A 17,067-nucleotide genomic window follows, 5' to 3' on the forward strand; every position below is an offset into this window, starting at 1 on the left:
ACCCGGTTTTTGAAAATTTCACAAAAATCTCATCACAAATAAATCATAAATCATAAAAAATATTTGTATGGAAAAACGATCTTTCCAGTAGAAAGTGTGTGTACATTATTCAAGCTGTGATGAAATTCTAGAATGATGTTGTTCCAACAATGTTGTTGTTAAAACACATTAATCCATTTTTGTATACAGTAAGATATCATTATTCATAAAGAGTAATTTTTTTGCATATTGTTTAAGATATATTTAAAATTATACTAAAACAGATAAACAGCAACATCTACAATAATAATATATTTTAACTATATTTTTATACATTTTAATTTTATTTAATACTTTTAAATACAAGGACCAACGTAAACCAAACCAAGAAAGGCTGAATGCATTTCCAAACTAATTTCGTTTAAGTGTGTTGTATATAATCTTACTAATAGAATAATATCCCGTTTAAGTTATTGAAGCAAAGTCATTTAACAAAGTTTTGTACTCACTCAGGTTAACGGTTAATATGAAAAAAAATCGGAACAAATAATTGGCTCCATTTTTATTAAACAATCATTATCTCAACGTTTGTTACTGTTGCCGCCACTGGGTGCCAATTAAAATAAGCAGAAATTCACATGCTTTTCGAGGCGCCCAGAAACCCAGTGGAAGCTGTTGGAAACGGCCGTACCAGAGATTAAGAGAACATACCTAAATGATACACCAACGCTGCACCAACAGCGGCAACCGAGATGTATCGCAATTTAAAGCGTCCAAGAAAAAGAAGCCAAAGAAAAAAAAGCGCACACCAAAAGCACTCACGCTGGCGTAGGCATGGGGAGTAATCGTCTTTAACTTGTGCCGCCTTGATGCGGCGCACATGTAATCAATTGCGGAGGGGCAATAAAACTCCTCAAGTCGGCCATTTTTTACCTCCACCCTCCCACACTCTTTTCAAGCTGTTACGGCTTCAAGTTCCCTCAATCCATCCACCAGAAAGTGCCTTGTGCCTTGTGAACGTGTGTACTGGAACTGGATTGGATTCGATGCCGGCTGGCATTACCGTGCGCCTCTCGAGGGCATTGCTGAGCGAGAGTGCGATTTTGAAGCGGCGCCTACTTGCTGAAATGTGAAGCAATCGTTGCAAAAGCTTTTCAAGTTTTTCCACGCATGCTTTTCGAGTGGAGACCTTTCACAAAAAGTGCTCTCCATCGGCAACGAGATATATGATCATCAGATCAGCCTTAACTTTGCCTTTCTTTTACCGATTTGGAGGAGGTTTTGCTAAAATGCCGTAAACAGGTGGAGCGTAAGTGAAGCAGTTTGCAGATAACAATGGAAATAACGAAGCAAGGCAAATTAAACATACTCCATTATAATCCTATCTTCATTTTGATATTTTTCATAATAAACAAACAATATGGAAACTCTGCATAAAGAATCATAATCAATTCCATAGTAAACACCAAGCTATACAGTACGTTTCAATTCCGGGCAATTGCTATGTTGTGCTTGAATGATACAAAACCTTTCTTTTAAAATAAAATCATTCCAATTAACTATTATTTTGATCATGTGTTCATATGACTCAAGTCATCTAATGACCAGCATTAACGGATAGTTCGTTTACACCCCACGCAAACTATTGACTGATTTATTTATTTATTAATTCAAAATTGTATTATTTTATCAAGCAAATATTCAAAGCTCGTACTATAATAGTAGAATATTTCCAGCACTGTTATGATAGATAAACCTATAAAAAACTTAATCAGGCTAGTAACGGATAACCTGATTATGTTTATTTTAAGTAATCAACACTAAAAGGAAAGTTAAAATATTAGTAGTATTTTCTTCCTACTCATATCTGTTATTGACTCGTAATCAGCGTATCCAGATCGAGATCTCGCGGTAAACCAATTAATTGACCAGATTGCATCATTCTTTCAGGCGCATTGCTGTCAATGTTCACCAGTAAAGTTAAAGCATCAATCTCTCCACGTAAAAAATGACCACAAATGTACATTGAACTACTTCGTGTCTTTGTACAAAGAAGATATTTCCAGCAGCAAAAATCTTGCATGGCAGACTGGCATCTCTGCGCACCAAGGAAGATGTTGACGGGCTTAAAGAGAAAAGCGTCTCTCAACTGTTTCAAGCTTGTCCATTCAGGCATGGGAGCTGGGAAACCACATGATGTAATTAAATTCAATAACTGATCAAATTCAATAAGCGATAGCAGGTCACCGAAAAAAGAAAGAATAAGTAAGTAACTGATCAAACAGTTGCAATGATAATTTTTAAAATTTATAAACTATTATATCTGAGAACACATACAAAAGTTGCAGAAATTGCATGGTGAATTGTTTTCTGATAATATATAAATAACATATATTTTCGGTGTATAAAATACGTATCAATTTTGTGTTAATTTATGTTCTCTGCGTTTAAATTCATTATTTTATACTGTGTATGTTACGAAAAAGTGAAATAAAATTTTCAATATTATGCTGGTACACTTAGTTTACCAAATGTAATACATGACATTGTTCATTGTTATATCATTTGTAAGTTAAATTATGCAACACACTAGGAAATTGGAAAGTTTAAAATATGGAATATTGGATTACAACAAATAAATTTTAAAAGATGTAACATCTTTTCCACATCTTGATCATGTCACAACTTATAGATTTTCATGATCATTCTCAGATCTATTATGTCATCCAAGCAACTGTATCAATAATTCCACAAGCCTCTCTTTGCTTTATTAATGTATGTTTGCCATGCGCTTTTCACCGTTTTTCGAAAAGAATGGAAATAACACAAATTTCAATGTATGATTTGTCCACACGGCGATGCATAAATGGTGAAGTTCATAGCACTTTTGAGTGCACATTCAATGATCTAAACAACGCAGGTTCACAGATCGCGAATAGTAGAAGTATCTTTACTATCTTCAAAATCATCAAATCTACAGTCTAAAGTACCACAATGATGATCTACAAATAAAACACCACAAAATCAATGCTTGTTTGTGTGGGGCTAGTGTTTTGCTTTTGCACTACATCACAAATATCTGACAAATCGGGATGAAAACGAGCCATCATTACATACGCAACTCGGCTATAAACACATGTGAATTAACGATCGCTTTCGGATTTGTTTTGACGTGCAGTAAAAGCACCAAACTACATTGCTTCTGCTTCTGATAGTGAGTTTTTAAATAAAAGATTTATTTGTTTGTGACAAACCAAGTGGCTACCTTATCAAATGGTGCTTTGTTTTGGCACGCCCGTTTATTACATCGTAAACAAAACATGAAGAAAACAAAACCTCGGGTCGAAACTTTTCGTCGATCATAAACCATTATTTATGATGTTTAGCGTTGAGAATGGAACGGTCCCGTACAGTCTAATGGAAGGTTTACAGGAACCCGGGAGTGCGGGAAATCTATGTTGACCCCCGGTTGGAATATGTACCCTTTACGCTGGCTTGGTATTGATTCGGGAAGGCATGTTTCATTTTCCAATCACCTCTGTTCGAATAACTTTTTTATTTAATATTCTATCGCTAAAACCATTAAAATGTTTGGTTTATATTTATATTTATATACTCTTTAAATATTTAGTTCGTTTATTCATCGGACAATTTTTGTCTACATGAATTTCTTAATTATAATCTAATGTCCTATACAGTAGTCGAAGACGTTCACGGAATGCTGAATATGACATATTAAACTCGTACAGGTCATAGACATGGTTTAACGCGACACACATAACTTTAATTGGCTCATTTTGTTCGAAATTGGTCCGATAGCGTGAAATATGGAATGGTTGACATGGTTTGAGGGATCTTGTTGGTGCAGAACTTAGTATGTTAGGTGCATCAATCGTGTTGTTAAGTTGACAGGCTACAAAGAGGCATTGAGCTATTTCGCGACGAGTGGCTAAAGACTGAAGACCTAATAATAGACACCTAGCTTTATACGAAGCCCTCCAGCCCTCCAGGGAAGTAACCTTATCGCATATCTTGTAACCTTTGTAATCGATTCCAGTCGTGCTGACCATAGGTCTGAGGAAGGGCTCCTCACTATGCTGGCATATTCGATAATTGGACGATCAAAAGAGAGCGGAATTCTCTCGCCATTCGCATAATTAGACCTAACATTTGATTTGCTCTAGTTATCACATCTCATCACATCATATCTAGATTCACATTATGTTCTAAAGCTGAGAAACACCTGATGTCTTTAAACAACAATGAGATTTGAAAATGAGAAAGGTTTCATGCAAGGAAATTGAATCAAATGCAAGGGTAAATGTACCAATATTGATGTTGTAGTGGTACAGGCTGTGTTTAAATGAAACGAAGTGAAGTGCGATTGAAGTGCGTTTCAGCTTCTCAAAAATAACCATTTTTATCATTAAACACAATACATTTGCGAAAGATTATTATTTGCTGAATTGTTTAGATGTCTTTCCGTTCGTGGTAAAAAGTACCAACATCCGCTGCTTATTTCATTCACTATGGATCTTCAAGCTGTTACTTCCTTTTCTACTTCTCCTTATTACCCTTCTTTCATACTTGTTACCGTCCTTCGTCATCAATTATTATGCCGGCCCTCCAGCTGTATCATTTTTCCAAATTTTCTTATCTGCAATATTTGTTAATAACCTGATATTTAGTTTAGTACCAATAGGGCTTGCTAGGTTTTAGGCAATTATGTTCAACCCCAAAGGTAGACATATGGAAATTAATAAATGAAATGAAATGATTTTGAATAAACAAATTGTGTTTCACATTAATTGAGATTTAAAAAAAAAAAACAATAATTATGTCCCGCCGAGATCGCGCCGAGTTACATCGCTACTTGACGTGGAGAAGCGCCGCACTCGCTTTGGCTCCTCTGATCCGTTTATTCGTTTGTGCCGTGAGTTTATGTCATTTGTGATCGTCTACAACCTGACATGTCGCGCACCGCATTGCTGAATAGTATTCGTGTCGTGCGACCTTTTACGAGTTAATTATTTTACTTAAGACTAAGCGTGACAAATGGATGACCGAAACGTGACCTTAATGTAATGAATGTAAGCGAATTCGCTTCAAGTGGGCAACTCGTGGTCCATTGAATTTTAATTAATAAATAACAAATAACCTTTCTAGTCATTGACAGCGTAAACAAGAATACGAGTGTTCTTATTAAATCATAAGAAAGTGTTAAGTCGTACGATTTGACCAGTTGACGAGGTGAACGTACTGTACCACCAGACGTTTAAGTCTAGAAATTGATGATCATCGATTGGTTACGATTCGAGCGCCTCTAAACTCGATTAAACCGAAGATTAATTTACTTAACCTGGCAGTAAGGACTAGAAAAGCTAATGGCTGTATTGATTGTGTAGCCAACAGTCTATTATTTTCATTCAACAAATTCGTCAAATTACCACAAAATCATTACTGAAATAAATCTCTACATTTCTATTTCTTGTCCAATCCTGTCCGTTAGCTGAAAGTATTCAGTACATAAATATTGTATTACAGCTTCTAATTCTGCTCTTTTGTAGTAGCACTAAATGACATACAGCATTGCCATATAAAAATGTTCAATTCAAACAAAACACATTTATTACTTAGTCGTAAAACTATTCTCTGGCGACAACTGACATTACATTATGCTTTTTAAAATGAAAGGAAAGGTTTTTCAAATTATTTAGCTTTTTTTTTGTTTTCCTACAATACGAACAAATCATTCTAAACGGTATGTCATTTGCCAGGTTTGAAACATTTGGTAGATCTACCCTTAGCCCACCTTTGCGACTATCATAAACGAGTAAGGGAAAGTGTGTGTAATGCAACATTTACAAACAAAATAGAAAGAAATCATTCACAACCTTTCTATTCGGAGGACGCAAAAATCGTTTACGGAGGAACTGTCATCACACTAGCACCACAGTAATTGCAGCAATTGCAGCAATACCATCCACACAGACACTGATCGTAAATAGGTCCTAGTCCCTTTCAACAAACCCCCAAGATCATCTGGGATCGGGTGGTGCGCACTGTGTTGTGTCGTTTTGTTGTCCTAATCCACCTTTCTTCATCACCTCGGCAGGCTCAATTGCAACGACGTATCATCACATGGGATACGTGCAGTGATCATAAGTGTCCTGTGACCATTTTACAACCCACGATCATTGTTTCTGCATTGTTAGACGCTTTGTTGTGTGCAGCAAATAGTTAGGAGAAATGTAATTTTAGTTCAATTTCTGTTCCGACCACGCTGAGGCTCGTTTGTTCGACAGTTTAAGCCTCAGCATGATTCACCTTCCCCCATGCCAACCGTCTGCCGTGCCGTTGTGTCGCCACGGCTGAAGGACTTGTTACGGGCTTGTTTCAAGAAAAAATGGCGCACACCCCTAGCGGGCAGCCATATTTCATGCGTAAAAATATGTCTTTATTGCAACCGGGCGGCTCCCAAGGATAACTTTCACCTGAAAGACCGTTGTTTCGTTCAAGCCGCGCCATACTGTTCCACACTTTCCACACACACCATTGCGACAATGGCTATTTTCCACGCAACAGTACCACCTCGCACAGTAGCGCACGTGCGTTCTCGCGCTGGACATCACAAATCATGGCCCCATTTGCGGTGCGAGGATGGCGTTGTTACCGGCACCGTGTGCCATTTAGAAGGTGTATTTATGATCACTATTTATGGGAATGGGATGGGTCAGCATGAATGGCGAGTAGGTTAGAAAATAGCGCACAAGCAGGAAATACAATAAGCTAAAACACACATAACCATCAAAAACGGCGTTCCTTCAGTAAAACGAAAGGCAACTCATAATTAAATCATGCTCTCATTAATGGACCATATTTCATAAACACTGTCTGGGGTGCAAGCTTGTGCTTGTAGCGCAAAAAAGGACCTTATAAGGCTTACTTCAAACCCACAGCTTGCCTTCGATCATCGACAATATTATGAATTCATTACTGACCCTCCATCCTCAGTGTAATACATTCTCAACAAGCTTCCGAATTACGGGTTCCGGTTTCCGGTTGTGATAATCGGCCGACACCTACGCACTTTGCTAACTCTTCGCTATCGTTTCTGTGGCTTTCCGAGTTGCAGAAGTTCCGAGTTGCCCCTCACGATCGCGCACGCAAGCGCCAGCTGGTGTGAAGAGAAATACGATCGCGTCCCGCCTGCTAAGCGCCCCCCCCGATGTTAGCTAATTAAGTTAATTAAATTAAAATTTTCAGAAAATAAAAATTACGCTCATAATTTACGACAGCTAAGGGATGGGAAGGTGCCATAAAAAGCACACTACCAAGAGCCAATGGGAAGGAAAACGCAACCGCGAACGAACTGCGCCGGATGAGTTATGATTGGGCCAAGCCGCCGTCCGTTCGTCCGTGGAAAAATGAACGAGAAAAACGGTCCCCTTTTCTGTGGGGCAGTTGGGTTGGTTGGAGGGGGGTGGGGTTAGTGAGGGAAAAATCTTCACCAACACACCAAAAAAAAACCTTCCCAAAACGGCGCTTTTCTTCATGCGCCCGTGGCTGATGTTTACGTGGACGACACCGAATCGAATTTCCACATCGAAAGATAATCCTCTCTAGCGGGGCCTGGCCCCGACGGTCAAGAGCCAACGTGGGAGTAGGGCGGTGGGAGGAGTAGGGTTTGCCCGCTTCGCTTCGCACTTCGGAACGGGGCTTGACCACGGAATGCTGAACTAGAGCTGCCCGCTGTCTGTTACAGGCTACTACCATTCGTTCCAAGCCACGGGGCGCTGTTGGGTCTGTTTTTCGTTTGAGTCGCTAGACACAAGCAAACTGAGCTGTGGGGGTACGGGGGAACCACGAGCAAAGGATTTGAGGTTTGGAGGATGGCCATTTACATTTTATTGTCCTCCTCGAGCTGGCCCGAACGGCTCGAACCGGTTCGGTGAAGCCCCGCCACCACCGCCTGGTCGGAAACACTTTTGCACACGGAGCAATCACGCAAGGTGTTACCGTGGTGTACGCTTGGGTTTTATTTCAGTATTTTTCTGACCACCTTTTAGCCTTTCCAGAAACCTGCGAAATGTGGTTGCTAGCGGGGGGAAGAGTGAGAAGCGAGGGAAAACGGTACGCCTGCCTTTCACCGTATTGTGCGGCGATGGGGTTCGTAGCAGAGGCTTGCCTGGCGGGGCTGCCTTTCTAGCGCAATGGGCAGCTGCCGTCATTCGGGTGAGGCGGTAGGAAAAATTGTGAAAGACACTTTTCCCGTCAGGCGGGTGGTGGTGAGGTAGTTAGTTTTTAGTTTGACGGACACGATAAGCCAACGGTGCGGAAACAAAACAACGTTACGAAATGGTAGAAGTTTCGTCAGAATTAAGTAGTTGGATGTTTGAGAAGGGTTGTAGCAAGTTGTCCTTTTCGGGATGCCTTGCCTTTATTATAGCAATTTAGTTAAGAGTAAATTAATTTCAGTAAGTAGCAGAATTGCAATATTTTGTAAAAGCTTCTTCTAGTTTATACATAATACTACTAATGCTACGGATTAGTAACGGTCAGTTATAATAGCTTTGATAGTGAGTTAGATTGTAAACACATTTAAATATGATTAGATGATCATATCAGTTTTAGGGCCACTTTGCTGTGCAAATAATGTAGTTGAAGGCCACTTTAAACATATTTTTAGCTATAGGGTGAACGTTTAAATCTCAATTTGATAAGAAAATATTAACTTAATATACCCTAATGATTGTCATTCAACATGAAGTTATTGCATTTCATTATAAACTAGAAGTCGATAAAATCAATTAAGCATGTATCAGGGCTCTAATAGTCGCTGATATCACGGTAAATATATATTTTCTGTTGGTCAGTTCACTACCGGAGACACTCTAAGCAGATTTCAAACTGACTCCAATGTTATTTCGTCTATAATTCCTATTGATCTGCATTGGTCTAAATGCATTGTAATACATAGGAAACTATTGTTGAAGTCGTTATCAACGTGAAAATAACAGTGTTTTATCATTTTCGGCTCTGATTTTCATTAAAACACCGGAATTCGAAGCAAGATTTTTTACCTTTTTTTAAATTCCGGGCAGCCGAAGTAAATTGTGATTATTTTCACAAAACAAAATTTGTTCAGCCAGTGATAATAACAAGAAAACAACGATATTTGAAGATGTGCTATGACAAATGCTTTGATGAATGTACGGGAATATCGTCGATTCGCGCGGATCTTCGGTTCTATGCATCTACGAGTCCTAAAGAAATACAGCACTCAAACCTAGTTAGCAGTTCGCTATCCGCTGCTCCGGAGTTTGAATCAAATCGTTCGTAATATGAAACATGAGCTCCAAGCTGTCTGGTATAAGAATCAAAATATCGTTGCATTTTTTTTAGATATGTTGGTAAAGTTCTGGTTAATTTTTTTTCTACAATTTAGAAGGTTTGCTTCAAGTAAGTGAGTTGTGGAGAGGTATGACCGAATAAATTTGAATTAGTAAGACAATATTACATGCCAAAAAAGCTTAAACAAATTTGTTTCTGTTATTTTATAAACAATTTGCGGCAATTTTGACCAGGCTTATGGTTTTCGTGGATCCTAGAGCCTAAAAAAGAGGTTTTTAGTTTAGTAAAAGTAATTTATTTATTCCTTCCCATTAAATTGACTGATAAATAGTTGAAAGTATATTTATTGAAGCTACAATTTATCACTGAATATCTAGAGGTAAGCCAGAAATGTATTTAAATCAGGCATAAGCTCGAAATGTTATGGAATGATATTTCGTTGTACATTCAATGATGAAATGAATCGAACTCCGTGGTGAATATATATTATTTTTGTAAATCATTGCATTGGCTAATAAAACATTCAGCAGTTACATTCTAGATCATAAACTAAAACGTCATTCAATTACTATGCTCCCTGCATAACCAATTTCTAACAATATTTTTGACTAGGTAATATTTAGTTATTTATGATATCACGAGCCATGCGGCGTGTATTGCGTTATTCAGAGCTAAAGGACCGCATTTTGCCGACGCTTGATCGAGACACAAACCTTGCTTCGAAAGGTATTGTAGAATTTACTTTGTACAAAAACCAAAAAAAAAACATGTAGATTATTTTGTAATATGCTTTGTAAAATGGATGTTTTTATCACATTCAGTGATTTGCCCGAGTGAGGATCGCATAATGCTTTTGTTCTCCGTGTCGATTGAAACGTCACGTGGGGAGATGGGGAGGGAGATAAAACAATGAAGATGATACATTTTTTAGGTTTTTTTATTAGTTTTTGCAATTATTTCATTATAGGTTTGTGCATTTTCTAAAAATCATGGTAAAGAGTTAAAAGATCCTCTACATACTTATGTGTTATGTGCACACAGGCTTCAGTGCATTCGAAATTTGAACCCATACCTTGTATATTAACAAATATCACAGTTCTACTCAAACATCTACTCGTGTGAATATTTGTAGCTTTAACAAAATATCGCAAGATATCTCGAACATCTCCTCAATCCTTTGTAAGGGTCAGAGGTGAGTCATCATCATTACTTGACTGATTTGTGGCCATCTATTAATTTTCTCTCTTTTTAAATTTCAAGTTAAATAAATGATATATTTTTTAAGGGCATTTACATCGTAATTTCCAATTTTACGATACAGGTTTAATCCCAATACGTATTACTATTATTCTTCCCAACCGTGGAGCGTTGATTTCTCAAGCAGCAGAACAGGCAGGTTTGTTATTAAAGAAAGGACCATCTTGAATCGAGGGACAGCAATTAAAAAAAACAATCACTTTTTTTAATTAAAAAACTGTTTCATCTACTTTACATGGTTTTCAACTTCAACTGTCATATCAATAGCATTAAAATGAATTATATGTTGTGTTTAGTCCCTGCACCGAAGCATTCCTGAATGATAAATTTTAACTTCAACCTAATCGATAATTACTCTTAGATTTTAAAAAGCATTATCTTTTATTTCCAGCAAGGTTAATTATTTTCGTCATCAAGAATTATCAATTACTCAGCGTCCTGAGAACACAAACAACACCATAAAACCTTTCATTACTATTCATCGCGCTGAACTATTCTTATATCACTCCCATCAACAACAACTATTTCACGATGGTATGGAAGAAGTTCTCTCCCAAAAAAGCCTTCTTCCATCCAACTACTTTGACACATAGAAGAAAAAATCCACAATGAGTGTAATACGAACTGAGCCCAACAACAGCTACACCATACAAAAAAAAATGCTGAAAAAACAATCTAAATTTATAGTCTTATCACCCTGACCTAATGCGAGCAAACACATGTTAATTGTATGTGGTTAGCGTTTGTTTTCCTATTCTGCTCTTTTTGGGGCCCGTGGCGTGTCGTGGCCCGTTTGTTTACTGTTAGCAACGAATTTCCAGATACCGCGATGCTCGCGGACAGATCGTGCCACAACGCCGGGCATTGCTGGTAGGAAGAAATGTGCCGAAAAGTACGGCACGAGCGGCCGGCGGATCCTTACCGGTGTGAAGATGAAGATGTGCGTGGAGGTGGAGAAGTAAAGACGATTACTTCCGCAAATAGTTACCGAGAGTGAAGAAGAAGGAACCATGCGCTGAGAAAAGAAATACCGCATAAAATGTGATAGCGCGTTCCCGCTTGGCGAGCATATACAGCTTCATGCACGGAAAGGTACAAAGTTCAGGGAAGTATTTGTTTGCTTGTTATTACGCCTTTAGGTGTTATTTAATTGTATTAACTCTGTTTATTTGAAAGGTATTTTAATCATCAGTTTAAGAATAACGACCATTTTAATTTATTAAAATTGCAATTTCACAAACTCTCTTTTTCTCCTATTTCTAATCTTTCCAATAGCACCTCCACAAGCAGCTTATATGCTGTGAAGAGAGCATCAGAATGGGTCCATTATTAAACACACCACCATATGGTAAATATGTACCAACCACTGCATAGTGCTTAACTTTCATTCCAATTTCTTCTTCCCCCAAGCGTTGTTTGTTGCCCTTTGACTTGGAGTGTTAGCACAGGTCCTAAATCTTAACCAGCTAGGCATGAAATCAAGATGATAGTGTTGGAACAACAACAACAGTTGACAATAATTTCAACTAGAGCCTCCTAGTTATTTTGTAGTACACATCATTCGTGGGTGATTGAGTTTGTCTTCTTCTTCTATTTGGCGTAACATGTTCTACGCCCGGACGTGCCCAGCCTCTTGCACAGCCTTTCGAGACTTATGGAGTACCACGCAACTGGACAGTAAATTCTTTGCTAGGGGTTGACGGTCCATTCTGGACTTGAAACCCCGATGGACATGTTGTTAATTCGTCCAAGTTGACGACTGTAACACGCTACCGCCCCTTGAGGTAATTGATACAATTTAATACGATTGAATGCTCGTGATTGAGAATATGATTATCAACCCAATGATAAAGTCTTTCTCCAAGTTACGCTAATTTTTTATTTTGACAGTTAATATGTCAAATCAGTATAATTTTCATCAACAATTGTCAAATGCAAAATAATTTGCATTATTGTTGAAAGTTTGAAATTGATAAAAATACAGAAACAATACAATTTTCCATACGATTTTTATTAAATATGTAATTAGGTGCTTAAAAGATCTAAATTTAATTTAGAAAAATATGTATCAACAATATTTTAGCTGAAAACATGATATTCAATATTCCGAATTATCTCTAATGTCTCGGGAACGTATTAGTCGCGTAAATTGGGGAAAGACTATACTAGATTTAAAAGAAATGCTACAGCTACAAAGGTAAAAATTTAGCTGCAATTAATTATGCATTGCTAAATACGCTAAATACACTAAAGAGGCAAACGAATTGAAAATTTATCAGACACTTTGCTGCGTTAAGCAACAGATCAAAACGCGATCGGAATCAGATATTTTTACAGTCTTTATTATATCGCGTAAATTGACTTATAATGTTAGGATGAAGTAAAACAAACTTCTGCCTTCTCTCGCGGTAGGTCAGAAAAAGGCCCCAGCGCTTTATCCTGCTATTTTTTATCATCCTATCTTTCGTTAAATTTCTCCTCTCCTTTTTCCGCTATTCTTTCTTTTATCTATCGCTTGCGATATTTATTAAGATTTTACACTGGGCAGTCAGTGTTAGCGAAAACATCGCAATACACATAGCGGAAATTTGGGGCAAGTGTGCCATACGGGGCAAGAATGCCACCAAGCATTTTTCCTTAAAAACTTTAGTTTAATGATCAATTGTGTATACAGTTGGTTGCTTTCCAATGACTAAGTATTCTGAGCCTAATTTCATATAGACCAATCGATATTTCCCATTGTTTTGAATTTATTTATATTGAGTTTCAAAATAGAGCAGAATATTATAATTTTTTAATCCAGCCAAATAAGCTCTCAAAAATCATGCGAACAATCAATCGAGGAAATATTTGCACCACCGTATAGCTGAGAAAACGTGTAATTTTTTGTGGGGTTAGTTGAAAAAAAACTTTTTTTTGTCACTGAAAAATTCAATTTCAAAAAAGTTACAACTTTTGGGGCAAGTGTGCCATCTCTGTTTGGGGCAAGTGTGCCACCATCTTTCATAGGCGCGAGCTGTCAAAAATGTAAACATTGTTGTAGCGTGCTGCGGAATGGTGCGCTATTGTGAGCGGATTCCACGCCAGAAAAACAGAACAGTAACAAACCATACTGTGGTACAATTGGTGTTCAAAAAGGGTTCATTGGTGACTAAATACATGTAGGAATACATACACTAGTGGTACAAACGTGATAATTTCCAATTATCTAAGAAATACGGTTATTTTAACCAGGTGGCCGTCTTGCCCCATACGAGTGGCACTCTTGCCTCATAGCCCAAAAAAGAACGTCTTTTTGGATCCTTTTTAAAACACTTCAAAAACTGTTTTGTTTGCAATTTTTTCAAGCGAAACTCATTTATAGGTGAGGAAATAGATGTAAAATGGTTATGAGATTTAAATCGGCTTTTGAAAAACATGTTTTAATGAGTTATAACTTGAAATGCTTAAGGTGGCACACTTGCCCCAAGTTCCGCTAACTGTAAATAAAATCCAATAAATAGTATTGTGTAAAGATATGAATATAAAATCTTCTGCATGCAATATTTCATTGCAATTAACTCTTGGATAGCTGCTGCTGAAGTACTAGCTTGACAAAACCAGGTATGATAACTAGGTTCTTCTTTTTGGCGCAAGGACCTATCCGACTATGCCCGACTAAACAGGCTTTCGAGGCTTATTAACCACCACGCAGCCATATTGTAGGTCCTTGCTACAGGAAACCATGCATGCCAAACCATGGTATGCACCAAACTTGAACCCACGACGATCATACTGTTAAGTGGTGCGAGTTATCCAGACCTAGCAAGACAAATCAAATCTTGTCAAAACTTGCCCGTGCTTAACTACCATATGAATCCAATAAGTTTACTCATTACTTTTCTTTTTCCACATTTTTATGCCGTTTGTCACCGAACCTCTTCTGGAGGATTTTACAATTCTAGCTAGCTTTTTCATATAGAGTTTGATACTTGGCAGCCCCAAATCATGTCAACACATCTTATAAAACCTAACGCCTAAGTAGCTTACAAATTTACAGCCTACATTATTTCAGCCTGAAACATATGCAAACAAACGCCGATGCTTTGCATGCTCCATCAGGCTAGATTATGAATGATTGTTTTTCTGTCCTTTTTACTGAAATATACATATTTTATACATATTAAGAAATGTTAAAACCAGTCTGATGCAAAAATTTTCTTTTTTTTTAAAAGAAGTATAACCCATAAATGGAAAATTCCAATATGGCAGTCCGTAATAATCGAATTGATGCAACACGGATGATACATATTGTACCACTGACAGGCTGAAAATTCAGCATTCTGACTTAAATTATTGAAGGAGCCATTTTTCAGGAGGAACGGTCCAAACATGTCGTATTGCTAAGGAGTCATTATTAGAATTATTAAAATAACATCAGAAATGATAAATATAAAAATTACTCAACCAAATTTACAGGCATAACTAGTTGTCCGTTGATATCTAGTCAAGGCAAACGCGTCCTAGATCAACATTAAAAATATTATTGTGTAATTATGCAAAGAATTCTGCATTAAAGCTCTAAATAAGGTGGTCGCGTAGTACAGCCGTACGACTTAATATACCCGTTGTGGATTAAAGGCTCATATGGACCGTTCCTTCGTAGAAAGAAATAACTATCCAGTTGCGTGGTCCTGAATAAGTCTCGAAATAGTCTCGAAATGTATAGGTCGGCTTGTCCGCGTAGGATGTACGTATAAGAAAAAGCTTAAATTATGCAAGGTAAAATCAGTAGCAAATTGATTGACCCAAAAGACACAGCTGTTTTCATCTAGCCTCTTCGGTTTAGGCAACCACCAGTCGTTTAAGGATATTTTATCACCTTTTTGGTATAATTTATAAATAATTTAATATTTTTACGCATTTTATCACATTCTATGCCAACAGCAGCATAAGATAGACTAACAACCGAAACAGTTCTAATAAATCGAATTTGTTAATTGCTTCACAAAGATACAATAAAATATGTACATGAAAGTTCGACTTTGTACCATATATCTCACAACGACAATTACCTTTTCCTGATCAAGTCCGTTTTGTAGACAACATCGGGAAAGCCGACAATGTTCTGTTGGTTAGCATCTGTTATTATTATGTTTTCAACAAAAAAAAAACAGCAACAAAATGGTAACATATCCATTTTGATCACGATCACTACCCGTTAACACTGAGCACAAACACCGAATCGAATCGCCAGCGGATTTTCCGGTACAGATCCCATCGAACCCCTCTCGGCCGTTGCATTTCTGCAACCTTTGCCGACGGCCCAAAACCATGGCCCCCGGCCCGGTCAACCGGTGCGCACCGTCCAATTAGCTAGAAAAACAAATAGTATTACCCAAGTTTGCAAATAGTGTCTGAAGCGAAACAGTGCCGATTGCCACACCTCTCCCACATGGGGGGGAGGGAGCAAAAACAGAAGACAAAAAAGGGATCTGCAAGTCCTTGGCACGCGGTACACCCATCCTGATAGGTGCTTTTATGCCTCGGGCCGTGCTGCATTCAAAGGATATACCGTGCATCTTGCCCTCACGGGTAATGAAATGATTCCAAGAGCTACTATCCCCGTGTTGCTGGCCGTTGGGGGTAGCAAATGAGGACATTTTTGTGAGGATCATTTGTCGTTTGCGGCAACTGAACCGTTCGAACCGAAACCCGAAAAGGGGAATAATATCCTGGGTAACAAAACATCCTGCCGACCTGATCGTCGATCATCCCCGAGGAGGGTAGCTGAAAAAATGCGATCGAAAGCTTCCTCTCCAAGCCCCGGCAACGGCTTCACCCAAAGACACCGAAAGAAAGCGCAAGCACACGTAAGCTCATCTGTTGCAAAGGATATTATCCTTACCGGGAGCCCTCTCGTACGGCCCGGTTGTTGTGGGTAATTTGTTATTTAGTGCGACACTCACACACACACACAATTCGGTGTGCGACAGCTAACAATCGATCCAGCCTACCGAAAGCTGGCCGTAGTTCCATTGTCTTCCAATTAAAGTTTATGACATCTCATTTGGGCGAACAATCCCATCCATCCATCGCCCTGTGTTCTTGTGCTCGGGGGTTGTTTCTGTCCTTTTGTGTCCTTTTTATTGCGCATAAGGTCGTAGAGGATCACCTGATACTGGTTGATGGTGCAAACGGTATGTGCATAATTACGGGAGGAGACACACATACACACACAAACACACAGTAACTCAATCTTCCTTCACTTTACATATGAAATTGCCTGGGTACATAATGAGGCAGTAATTGTTTTGCTGGCTCAAGGATCAAACGAACCGTTTGGAGCGTGATCGTCAAGCGAACGATTCCCACCACTACTACGATCCCCAGATTCTGTTCAAGGGCAAGGGAAAGGAGTAAAAACAAACCGTCTTGAAACAACAACAAAAATGGGTCACGGTTTCATCCGGGTTTCTGTTATTGGTAACAGGGTTT

Source organism: Anopheles arabiensis, chromosome 3 (genome assembly GCF_016920715.1).
Source record: "Anopheles arabiensis isolate DONGOLA chromosome 3, AaraD3, whole genome shotgun sequence".
In the NCBI taxonomy this organism is placed as follows: domain Eukaryota; kingdom Metazoa; phylum Arthropoda; class Insecta; order Diptera; family Culicidae; genus Anopheles; species Anopheles arabiensis.